The sequence below is a fragment of the Lolium rigidum genome, chromosome 7 (assembly GCF_022539505.1).
Source record: "Lolium rigidum isolate FL_2022 chromosome 7, APGP_CSIRO_Lrig_0.1, whole genome shotgun sequence".
Lineage (NCBI taxonomy): Eukaryota > Viridiplantae > Streptophyta > Magnoliopsida > Poales > Poaceae > Lolium > Lolium rigidum.
This window is the reverse complement of record NC_061514.1, coordinates 164,057,369-164,070,184: the sequence shown is the minus strand read 5'-3', so window position 1 is coordinate 164,070,184 and position 12,816 is coordinate 164,057,369. Positions and strand designations below refer to the sequence as shown.

The 12,816-nt window shown below is 48.3% G+C and overlaps 1 pseudogene; it reads left to right on the top strand.

Moving 5' to 3' along the window:
* Nucleotides 1-8,565: 8,565 nt before the first annotated feature.
* On the top strand, nt 8,566-9,348 carry LOC124672227 (annotated as a pseudogene).
* Nucleotides 9,349-12,816: the final 3,468 nt, after the last annotated feature.

The following is a 12,816-nucleotide window of genomic DNA, read 5'->3' as shown; positions in this document are numbered from 1 at the left end:
TGGCGTTGGAGAAAAAACTGGTAAGCAATTTACCGGTTTAATTAGATCAAGTATCGTTCATATAATAGTAGCAACATTTCTAAATGGTTCGCGTTTCTTCCGCAGGAAGAAGAAACACAAAGACTTTCTCAATGTGACGAAGGCTCCTCCTCCCGGGCGTCGACGGGCAGGGTAGCTCGGGACAAGCCTCTCGTACGGGCGCTAAACATCGTTAATGAGCATTCACCGACGAGAAGGCCGCATAGAGGCCGTGTGGTCGGCGCCGGTACAGGCTACAAGCATGGTCACTACGGCTTGTCGTCCGTGGCCGATAAAAATGCGCGCGAGTGAGAGGAAGCAGCGGGAGGCCGAGGAAATGAGGGAGTCAATCCTAGCCCAAGTCCAAGCTGGTTTGGTACCGCAACGGGTACCGCAACTCAAAGCTACGCTCGTACCTGAAGTCAAAGCTGAAGTCGCCGCTTCAGTCCAAGAAGATTTCGACGCTCTACACGCGTGGTATGAGGGTGGCAAACAAGGCCCCCCCCCCCGAAAATGCAAGTGGTTAGCTTCGACGGCAGCAACTCGATGGCGCCGCCGTCCGCCGGCAATGACAATGTTATAATGGAGACTCCTCCGGCCGCCGGCAATGTCGCCGGTGCTAGGGATTCACCGTCCATGCCGGGTAGCAGCCCCTCCGTCACTTGCACGCCCGCCGCCGCATGTGCCGGCCCGTCGACATTAGCCGAGCACAATGCCCTCACGGTAATTAACTAATGTGTACATCAAGTTAATATATTAGTTTCGTCATCCTTGCCCTCTCTCTAACGCCATACACATGTTCTCGCAGGCTAACTCAACGCCATGCACCTTCCTGATGAGAGTAAACGACGAACTCAAAGACGTCGCGAGGGGTCCATCCTTCGGCCCCCGGATAAGAAGTGGCACACACGAGATATGGCGGATGACGTTTACCGGGTTGAAGTGGATCGGGCGTTACCGGGCTATGAGGATTTGTTTCCTCCTAATCAACCGCATGGTGCCGATGACGATAGCCCGTTGAATCCGGCCTCATCGAAGGGTTGGGTACTGCTATGGCCGAAGACCCTAATTCGGATCAACACCTACTCGGGGTCGACGGCAAGCAAAGACAAGCACCTTGCGGCGCCACATGTCAGCGTCCCTCCACGACAGCCCGGCGGCGCCGGTGGTCATCGTCCCACCGGAACGGCCGGCTGCGCCGGAGGTCGGCGCCCCACCACAACAGCCGAGCTGCGCCGGAGGCCGAGGAATACGAACGTGAGAACTTCCAATGGGATATTCCTACGTCTTCACAAGTTGTCCATGAGGATGCGCCGGCATCGAAATATGTGTGCTCCAAGAAGCTGTTTGATTCTCAAGAAACGGCTGAGGAGGAAAATCCTGAGGAGGTCGCCACCGCCGCCGTAAAAAATATGCTGATCCCAAACACACTCCGTGCTACGGCCACTACAGCGATGGATGGTCCAGCACTACAACCCAAGAAGAGGAAGAGGGCAAATAAGAAGGACGCCAAAGACAAGGCGGCGGCCAAATCCAAGGACAAGGTCCCACTCCTTGACAAGTTGCCAAACAATTGGCGACCTCTCGCATCACTTGGGTGAACCGATGCTGCCGGAGCATGTCCTGAATAAACTCACCCCGGATATGAGGAGCTTGCATGAGGCTCGTCGGGCATGTGGAGAACATTCTTCTCAAATCAAAAGATCCCGCTTACCCTCTCTTCGTGGCGAAGGTGCCAAGCGGCATGAACTTCGTCGAGAAGTACCCCGCGGACTTGTGCTTCATCCGGTTCAACGACATCTTCAGCATCTATCGCATGCAAGCGCTCCACTTTAGTGTGGTTCGCCTAGTTGCTCTTAGCTTGTCTTCCCAGATTGTTAAGGAGGGGACGCCGACCATCGCGATAATGGACCCCTTCTATATGCGGGAGAGCATCATCCGCAACGCCGGGGATCGCGCGATTGCCACCCAGCCAGGTCGAGGATTTCATGCTGGCGAACATTAAAAAGGGCGCCATTCTCATCCCTTACTTCCCCGAGTAAGTAATCACTCGCTAGTCCCCCATCACCATTCTATCCTATATCTCCATTTGCATTTCCAAAGGTAAATCCGTGTGTTTTCCGCAGAGACAAGTTCTGCACCCTCATCGTCGTGCACCGGCAACACTCGCATGCAGTCTATCTCGACTCGGGTAGGGACCGCAAGAAAGACTACACCCACATCAGGGCCCTTCTCAATGATGCTCTCACCGGCTTCGCCAACAAGGCAGGCCCCCTCAAAGTAGAGAGGAAATCCCGAGGAGGCTTGGTCTTAACCCACACAACCAACTTCCCATGCCTCGGGCGATCGACGCAAGACAATGGGATGGACGCGTGGTACGCCATCCTTCGGATGCAGGAGTACATAAAGTACGCAGATGACATGTTGCTGCCGAGAGAATCTCGGAAACAGGTTTGCAAACATGGCGGATGTCCTCGATAGAGAGATTAGAAAGAACCGGGGTCGCATCCAGCAGTTCATTTGCACGGTAATCCTGCAGGATGTCAACGCTAGGTCTGGCGAGTTCTTCTACGGCTACGGTCTACCACCTAATGGCGAGATAGAACTCCGCTTGGAGATGTCGCGTGATGAGAGGTCGTTCAACTCGCTTGAGGGCTGCCGTCCATTCCCCCCTAGGCGTACAACCTGATCCTACGACGGGAACACTTGCTAAAGCTTGAACGATATGTCCTTGAACTTCCGTATTGTAATAATTGCTATATATTCCAATAGAATCGACTTGTTGCTTTTATTTAGTTGTATGAATGTGCATGTGAACATGTGTCTATTGTTTCATTTACTTTGCTATATATTTCAAGATTATGGTGTAGATAGCTTAATAATTATTTGCATTACTTGCCTCGTATTTGGAGTTCGCCGATGATTAGAATGTTCGGTCACTCGTACACTCGGGGGTGGAGCCAGTGAGCCTTGGTGCGACGGCCACAAGTATCAATCTCTTGTGCATCCTACCTAGCCTCACTGACTCCATCCCTGGATGTTAATATTTGTTTCGACCGACAAAGTATGAGGCACGCTATTTAATTCGTACTACTTGTCTTTTATTTGAGTTCGCACTTCTTAATTGCATTGGCCGATGATTAAAATGTTCGGTCACTTGTACACTACGGGGTGGGGCCAGTGAGGCTTGGTGTGATGGCCACAAATATCAATCTATTGTGCATCCTACCTAGCCTCACTGACCCCATCCCTGTATGTTATTATTTATTTCTACCAACAAAGTATGAGGCACATGCTATTTAGTTCATACTACTTTTCTCTTATTTGAGTTGGCACTTGTTCATTGCATTGGTACTAACGTTTTACTTGTCTTGTGCATGGAGATGCCGACGACATATGTCGTGTACAAGGGGAGGGTTCCTGGAGTCTACGACGATCGGGAGGACTGTCGGAGACGGGTGCACCGCTTCAGCGGCAACAGCTACAAGGGATACCCCACTAGGGTGGAGGCGGAAGGAAGATAAGCCCGTTATCTAGCGGGAGAGATGAGGGACATGAGGAGGAACCGGATGAAGACCATGGCCTTCGTGATGATGGTCATCGTGACCATGTTGTTCATGTTCTATGTGATTGTAGTTTAGGTTAGGAGTTACATTGTGAGGTGTATGACGACACATGTGACGACTACCGAGACTTCTAACTTTATGAAACTTAGTCCTTTGGTGTTGCATATGCACATGTGTTGTATGAATCAACATTCCGGAACTTGTGTATTTGTGTATTGATACCGAAATGATACTTAACTCTCTATGTGCTTCTCATATTGCATGTGCTGCTGTACAAATATGAACTGTGTTGTAAATATATACTGTTGTCAAATATGTATTCTAATATGCTGGAAAAAAGCTGAAAAAAGAATTTTCGAATTTATTGCCGGCGCACCTAAATGAGCTACTGCCGGCGCACGTGGCATGCGCCAGTGCTGGAAGCACTACTGCCGGCGCAGCTGCTGGTGCGCCGGTGGAACTTGTCCTTTGCCGGCGAAGCGGCGATGGCGCGCCGGCAGTGGCCAGTTATCACCGGCCCGTTCGCACCGGCGGAATCATGGTGCGCCGGCAATGGGCCATTTAGGTTCGCCGGCGGTAGGCCTTTTCCTTGTAGTGTGATGAGTCTGACACTTGCTGTTGAATCTGTACTACTGAATCTGTCAAATATTTTTTTATCCCAGTTCATACTGCTGGATCTCCAATCTCATATGTTGCTGAATATGTCAAATACTATTTGCTATTGCCTTTGTGTCATGCCCAACCTTGGATGGAGATTGGATGGAGATGGGAGGGGTAAAGATTTAAAGTCACTGTATCTCAGTTCGTCAAGAGGTTGGTGAAATATTCATTTGCATTAATTTTAGCTTGGAGAATTGAATTGCTGGACATCCGAATTCCAAAACAGCGGAGAAGACAGTCCTGGCGGTCACACCAAACGTAAGTCATACACAAAGTATTTTGTTTCTATCCCAATGGTTCCTATTCTTAAGTAATTGTTCAAGTATGCTTTCATCATCCGCAAGTGTTCCTGAACATCAAGTACCAAAGTAATACTAAGATGTCGGTCCAAAAAGCTATAATAGAAAATGGATTAATAGGGGGGTGTCCAATAATATGTGTTAGTGAAAATGGGTTCATATAGTATATAGAAGCATTGTCTAGTGTCGGGACATAACAGATATAAGCAAGTTGATGGAATATTAATTTGCAATAGTCTCTGGAACCCACCTCTATAGCCATTTCTCACTTGATATTCTCTCTCTTGGTTGTTTCTTCCCCATTAAACCCGTTATGTGTACCCTTTCCCACTGCTTTAATTATAGAGTTAGTTTTGGTAGGCTAAAAAGTAAAACAGTTAAATGAATCAGTGGAAGGTTAAGAAATAAGACAATTACATGACCAGTGGAAAGTAATCGATAAACTACTTATGCAGTTAAATGTTACAGAATCGATTAAAAAAGAGGAGGATAATAACACTAGGTATTACCACTCAAAAGAAAATGGGAGGAGAAGAAAAACTCTGATTATAAATTTAAATCAGGATGAGGGTTTGATAGAGGGTCAGGAAAATCTTAAGAGATATATTACTGACTTCTACAAAAAACTCTTTGGTAATCTAGGTTTAAATAATATTAGCTTTAGTGAAACAGGTATGGAAAAACTTAGTGATGAAGACAATGAGCTTTTATTGAAAGAATTTACAATGGAGGAGCTTAAAACAACTGTATTTGAAATGGCAGCCAATAAAGCAGCTGGGCCAGATGGTTTCAATGCAGAATTCTACCAGAAAAATTGGGAATTGGTGAAGCAAGATCTATTTGGTCTTCCTAAAGATTTCCAAAAAGGAGAATTAGATATTGCAAGATGGAATTATGGGGTTATCACATTGGTTCCAAAAGGAAAAGATGCAGATAGGATTCAAAAGTATATGCCCATATGCCTACTGAATGTATCCTTCAAAATTTCTAACAAGAGTCCTAGTTAATAGGCTCATTCAAGTAATCTGGAAGGTTGTGCTCTTGAACCAAACTGCTTTCATTAAAGGGAGATATATAATGGAGGGGGTTAATATTTTACATGAGATTTTGAATGACACACACAAAAAAAAGAAATCTGGTTTGCTTTTCAAGATTGACTTTGAGAAGGCCTTTGACAAGGTCAAATGGCCTTTTCTCTATCAATCAATGGAAGCCAAAGAATTTCCATCCAAATGGTCTGACTTGATAATGAAGACAGTAACCAGTGGCAAGGTAGGGATCAATGTTAATGGTGAGATAGGGGCCTACTTCTCCACATTCCAAGGAGTAAGACAGGGAGACCCACTCTCACCCATTCTTTTTGACCTTACTGTAGATATCCTTGATGTTCTTGTTAAAAGAGCTCAAGGGGAGGGTCTACTGACTGGGCTAGGTACAGATCTTGTAGAAGGGGGTGTGGCCATTCTGCAATATGCAGATGACACCATCCTTCTACTAGAATATAATCTTGACCAGCCTATAAATTTGAAAGTAATTCTCTATCTTTTTGAGCAGATGTAAGGACTGAAGATTAATTTCCACAAAAGTGATATTTATTGTCTGGGGGGGTTCAGATAGGGAAAAAGACTTTGAAAGAATCTTTACTTGCAAATATGGTTCATTACCAATGAAATATTTGGGAGTGCCAATAAACAAAAAAAGATTGAAGAATTCTGTTTGGGATTCAACTGAAGGGAAAATGAGGAATAAACTAGGACCTTGGAAAGGGAAAATGCTGGTAATGGGAGGAAGGGTTACCCCGATCAACTCATCCCTGACCAGTGTCCCTTTTTATATGCCCTCCTTCTATAGGATGCCAGTTGGTGTGAAAGAGAAAATAGATAGAATAAGGAATAACTTTTTGTGGGATGAAACTGAAGGGCACAAGAAATACCACTTGGTGAATTGGCAGACAGTATGTATGCCAAAAGACCAAGGTGATTTAGGGGTCCTAGATTTGGAGAAAATGAATATTGCCTTACTAGCTAAGTAGTTATGGAAACTCTTTAATGAAAATGGAATTTGGCAAAAAATCCTCAGGAAAAAATATCTCCAGAAACAAACTTTTTGCCAGGCAGTCACCAAAACTGGAGACTCACATTTCTGGCAAGGGTTGATGGAGGTCAAGAAAACCTTCTGGCAATATTGCAAAATCCAAATTGGAAATGGATCAAAAACAAGTTTTTGGGAGGATCAATGGATAGGCTCCTCTTGTCTGGCAAAAGCCTTCCAAGATTGTTTTTGGTCTCTATGAATAGAAATGTGACAGTTAAAGAAGTCTTTGAGGTAGGAGTGGAGATGCTCAAGTTCAGAAGAGCCATGGTTGGGGAACTTAGAGAACAATGGCTTAACTTAAAAAATTTGCTAGAGAGAGTTATACTAAATAATGAACCTGACATGTTGGTTTGGAAATTAACTAACACAGGGGAATTTTCAGTTAAATCTCTATATTTAGCTATGCAATTTAATGATGTGGTTCCTTACAAATTTATGTGGAGGGTTAAGATACCCCTTAGAATTAAGACTTTCTTGTGGTTGATGTTAAAGAAAAGCATACTTACAAGAGATGTTCTGTTGTAAAGGGGAGGAAAATGTGAGAAAAAATGTCTCTTTTGTGGGTGTAATGAAACCATTGATCATCTTTTCTTAAAATGCCCCCTGGCTAGGTACATTTGGAATGTGGTTAGTTGCACTTGGTTTGAAATTTCAATTTGATTCTGCTGATCACTGTATTTCCAACTAGTTGAAAGGTTTGGGGGGAAGAAAAAAGAGATTCTTGCTGTGGGGGTTGGTGCTGTTATCTGGAGTATTTGGAAAACTAGAAATCTGACATGCTTTGAAAAAGAATGGCCTGAAGAACCTTATGTTGTTATTCTAAAAATTTGCTATTATATTAATTCTTGGAGCTGTTTGCAGGTGAAGGAGGACGCTAGGAACAGGTTCAAATTCTGTGCAAGGAGTTGGAAAGAGTAGCTAAAGAAGTTTTTGGATCGAGAAGAAGTTGGATCTCCTGGACTCCAAGGTTGATGATGTAGAGGAATAAAAGAAGGAAAAGAGGAAGAAAGAAGAAGAAGGAAAACTTGCAAATTTTAGCAGGAGCAGTTTGGTTTGCGGATTGATCTCTTCCTGCTTGTATCTGCATTTCCCCCTCTCTTTTGTTCTCTCCTTTTGCTGTCAATGAACTAGGAAATTCAGTCCACCTGGTCTGTAAAAACTTAAGTACCTGTTCTGTGTTGCGTTTGGTGGTGTGGATTGTTACTTTGTAGCAAACTGGTTTTCTTAATGAAATCGGGGATGACTCCCTGTTATCTAAAAAAGTTGAATGCAGCAGTACAGCACTACACCCGGTAAAACATGAAACTGCTGCTTGCTCTTTGTGATCACCGTCATCTGCTGTCGATGAAATGCTCATAAACAATATCCTCCAGTTAAATGTGTTCAGCGTGCGAGAAGGCTGGATAAGATTAGACGCGTCGAAAAGATCTTCCAGGCGCATCCAGGCATCTACCCACCTATGTTCTAGAGATACTCGACACGGCCAGTGACTTGGACTAATCCAAGACCGCAAATGGAGCATGGTTGGCAGCGATTAGAGGGCTTTTTTTATTCTGCACAGCCGAAGGAGGGATCAAGGAAGTCGTGTCTGTTGCACCAAAGTACTTTGTTTCCATCCCGATGGCTCATATTCTGAAGTACTAATTGTTCAGGTCTTGCTCTCATCATCTCCGGTGTTCATTGAACATCGTGTGTCTAAGTGATACTACTAGTTAAGGTTGCAAGCGGGGCGGGTTGCGGCCGACCGCTAGAAAGTATCGCGGGACAGCTCCGCGTCTGCGGACGCTCCTGGCTTCCTGCGACGTACCGCTAGAATTAGCGCGGACAACGCGGCAGGAGTGCGGCGGCCGCATCATCCCGCGAACGCACGCGCTGATTGATTCTGCGTCCTGAAGGACTACATTTCCTCCGACAACGGCCGCTGGTTCATGGACGTCCTCCACGTCGCCGACGCCGCGGGCCGCGAGGTCGCCGAGCCGACGGGCTGCTCGCGCACCTCGAGTCCGCTCTCTCCGCCGCCGCCTCGGCCGCCAACGCATCGCCAAGGGCGTGCGACCCGCCGGCCAAGGAGAGGAGGCTCTGCGTGCTTGAGCTTGTGGGCGCCGACCGCCCGGGCGTCCTATCCGATCGAGGTGTTCGCCGTGCTGCATGACCTGCGCTGCGGCACCGTCGACGCCAGGGCGTGGACGCACGGCGGCCGCGTCGCCGCGCTGTTCTGCGTCCGCGAAGAGGACACCGGCGCGTCCATCCATGAGCCGGCCTGGATCAGGCGCATCGAGTCCCTCCTCCGGCACGTCCTCCATGGCGGCGCGCGCCGCGCCAGGACGGTCCTGGTTGACGCGGCGGCGGTGCGCAACCTGGACGGGCGGCTCCACCAGCTTCTGAATGAGAACGTGGAGGCCTGTAGGTGCGCTCCCGCGGAGGCTCCTACGTCGACGGCGGTGGCCGTGTGGGAGTGAGGGGGAGAGGGGGCACTTGTCACCGTGTGCTGTCGTGACCGGCCGAAGCTGCTGTCCCCCGAGAGGAAGGGGAGAGGGAAGCGGAGGTCGGGGCATCAACGAGGAGGGAGGCAGCGACAGAGGAAGGCGGCGGCGGCGACGGCCGGGTCAACGAGACGTCGGCCTTTCCGGAAACGCTCGATCTCTCTGGCCCATGTGTCTTTTGCGGAACTGTGCGGCTCTGCGGGATGGCTCGCAGACAACGCGGTCTGACCGCTTCGGCCCGCTCGAACGACACGGTCGGCCTAGCGGAGTCCGCGCGGGGCTTTTTTGCGGGGCGGCGTAGCGGCGAAGCGGTACATCCCGCACCGCTTGCAACCTTACTACTAGTAGGGTGTGAGAGCGAAAAAGTTATAAGCGCAAAGATCAGCCAATCGACAAATGAGGGGGTGTACGTACTACGTACTGCCTGCTCGTGTGAAAATGGGCTGGTATATATAGAGGGTAAAACGAAGCGTCTAGTGTCTAGTGTCTAGTGTCTGAACATACCACATGTATATCTGAACATAACACATGTAAAGACGTGGTGGAATATTCATTTGCATTAATTTTAGCCTTGAGATCGGAATTGCTATATTGTACTGGCCTTCTGCGTTTATTACACAAAAAAAGCAACCACAATCGTACAAAGGTTTAAATGTGAAAAATTGAGGCAGAAATATACCAATAAAATAGAAAAAAATGACACAACTCTCAAGAGAGTGAAGATGCCAATCACGAAGCGAGATGGTAGCCTGGCACCATTGTGCCCTCCAAACTCGTCCCACCACCAAACTAACTTTATGACTCACATATCACAAAGTACCAAGGCGGCAACTCCGAAAAGAAATGTCACGTCAACATGCCGATGCTACCTGGCCCAACAAACTGGTTCCTAGGGTTCCCACTGCACTCAAAGGGGAGTGGAGAGGAGATAGCTACCATGCCCTCCGGGGAGGAATGGCGACGCTATGTCGTGCCAACATCCCATCAAGGATTTCTCCCAAGCCCCCCCCCCCCCCTCCAACAACACCATCCCCACCCCCACCCCCCATACACACCCGCCAGGTCATCGCAAGGGCGCACACACTCATATGGGGTATAGCGTGCTACCAGTAAGACAACGAGAACAACAAATGTGGCGCCTTCCTGCCACCCGAGAAGTAGCGAGCGCACCCAGCAGAGCTTGGGCCGGCCCGAACGGATCCACAAAGCGGCCTCTAATCTAGGCATTCCTACCGTATATTTGGGGCCTACACCTGCCCTAGATCTAGGGCGCACGCTCACAGTAGCCGCTTCTGCCTCACTGTCGCCTTACCACTCTGACCCTCACGCCACTGCCCACATGTGCCGATATATCAGCCGACCAGGCTGGCCCAACCAGCACACCACCGCCATCACCGACATCCACCATCATGCACAGTGAGCACCTAGCACCCGTCACCCCTTGTGCCATGGGATACAGCCTCAGCTACCAGACGACCACGGGGAAAGACATGTCGGATCTAGACTTCACGGAAAAAGATAATCCAATGAGAAAAGGAGGGAATGGAGAGGAGACTATCATATGTCCGAAATCAGACCTACGATGTTTCTAAATATAAGATGTTTCGGAATCTTTAGGAACCGATGTAGTGCTTTATATTAAGCTGTAGAAGTTGGCACACTAAAAAGATAATACCATATCAAATACTCCCTCCGTCCCGAAAAAAGCTGCGCGGTGGAGAAATGTTTTGAACTGTTGACCATTTTACAGAAAAACCCTTTACACTTTGAAATCAGTCCAACAAACTCCCCACCATCAGCGCATGCAATCAGTTCCGCGCGCGTGATCCGGCCACGATCCGGCCGCGATCCCCGCACGAGCTCGCCGGCACCCCTGCACGAGCTCGCCGGCACCCCTGCACGAGCTCGCCGACGCCATGCAAGAGCTCGCCGGAGCCCTCCACTAGCTCGCCGGAGCCCTCCACGAGCTCGCCGGCGCCCTCCACCAGCCGCCGCAAGTAGCTCCACCTCCGGCGGCCATCCGCCGCTCTTCTCGCCGTCGGAGGGGCCGCCGCGACCACGTGCAGGGGGCGCTTTGAGCAGCTCCATCTCCGGCCGCCGTCCGCCGCGACCACGCGCAGGGCCGCTGTCAGCAGCTCCATCTCCAGCCGCCGCTCCGCCCACCGTCTGAGGGGCCGCCGCGACGCCCACCGTCTGAGGTGCCGCCGTGAGCAGCTCCACCTCCGGCCGCCGTCCGCTGCTCTGGTCGCCGTCGCAGGGGCCGCCATCGCAGGGTCCTCCGTACGCTCGCTGTCGCTTCAACGAACGTGGAGGCCATAGTTCTCCACCTCCTCGCCATCCGCCGCTCTTAGCCGAGGTCGTCCGCTCCTCCGCCACTATCCACGTCTGGCGAGTGCGTCGCCAAAAGAGGAAGGCAGGAGCTGCTGCAACTCCAGTCAATTTGTCGGTGAAGGAAAGGTACCTACAATTCCCACCAAACTTGGAATTAGCTATCATGCAGAGATTATCTGGGTGATTAATTTCCTTATTTCATAGAGCAAATATTGGCAAGCAAATTTGAGTAATATCATGCAAATTTGGGTGATTACTTTCCTTATGTACAGACTCAGTAATGGGTGATTATTTTCCTTATGTACAGACTCAATAATGGGTGATTACTTTCCTTATGTACAGACTCAGACGCAGCAAATTTGGGTGATTACTTTCCTTATGTACAGGCTCAGTAAAAGTTTACCTCATGCAAATTTGGGTGATTATAGTTTCCTTATTTACCTCATGTTGTTTCACAGAAATATATGGCAAGAAATCCCAGTGATATCATGCAAATTTGGGTGATTAGTTTCCTATTTTCCTCATGGTGTTTCACAGAAATATAGATGGTGGCAAGCAATCCCGGTGATATCATGAAATTTGGGTAATCATAGTTTCCTTATGTAGTGACTCAGTAATGGCAAGATTGCATTACCTGACTTACTGAAACAGTCAACTCAGTCCATTAGTTATGGTCATCAGTTTTGGTCTTGTGTGCTGGTCCACATGGCCACCTTCCCTGGCAACCTGGACAACAATTCAATTTAAGCTAAAAGCAACTGTAACATTTCACATGTCTCAATTATGTAGAGTTGCTGATAATGCATAGTGCATTTGCATATCCATAACAAGAACATAAGAAAATGATAAGCATAGTTGTAACTTCTCAGCTGCCTCCTCACCAATTTAAACTTGCCTGTTTGCAGATAATAACACATCAAGAAGGTCGTATCTGCCTGAACTCATCGCTTCTCAGCTGCTCATCGCCGGTCTGCCTTTCAGTTGCTCCTCGCCGGTCTACCTTTCAGCTACTCCTCGCCGGTCTACCTTTCAGCTGCTCCTCACCGGTCTGATCAGCAAGTTCACTATGGTCCTCCCAGACCTCAACAATGCCCCACTTGACCTCAACTACACTCCACTTGACGAAGATGATGTCTACATACCTGCAGTAGAAGAGGAGATGTTGGTAGATCAAGATGAAGAAACCAATATGGAAGGAGCAACTAGGAACAACAGACACGCAAACCTAACAAATGAGCAAAGATGGGGGCTTTACTTTGCTTTAGAAGTAATCAAACAAAGAGATGGAAAAGTTGACAAGACAGACAAGCAGCTTGTTGCATGCCTATTGAAGACAAGCCTACGAACTGTCGAAACGATATGGAA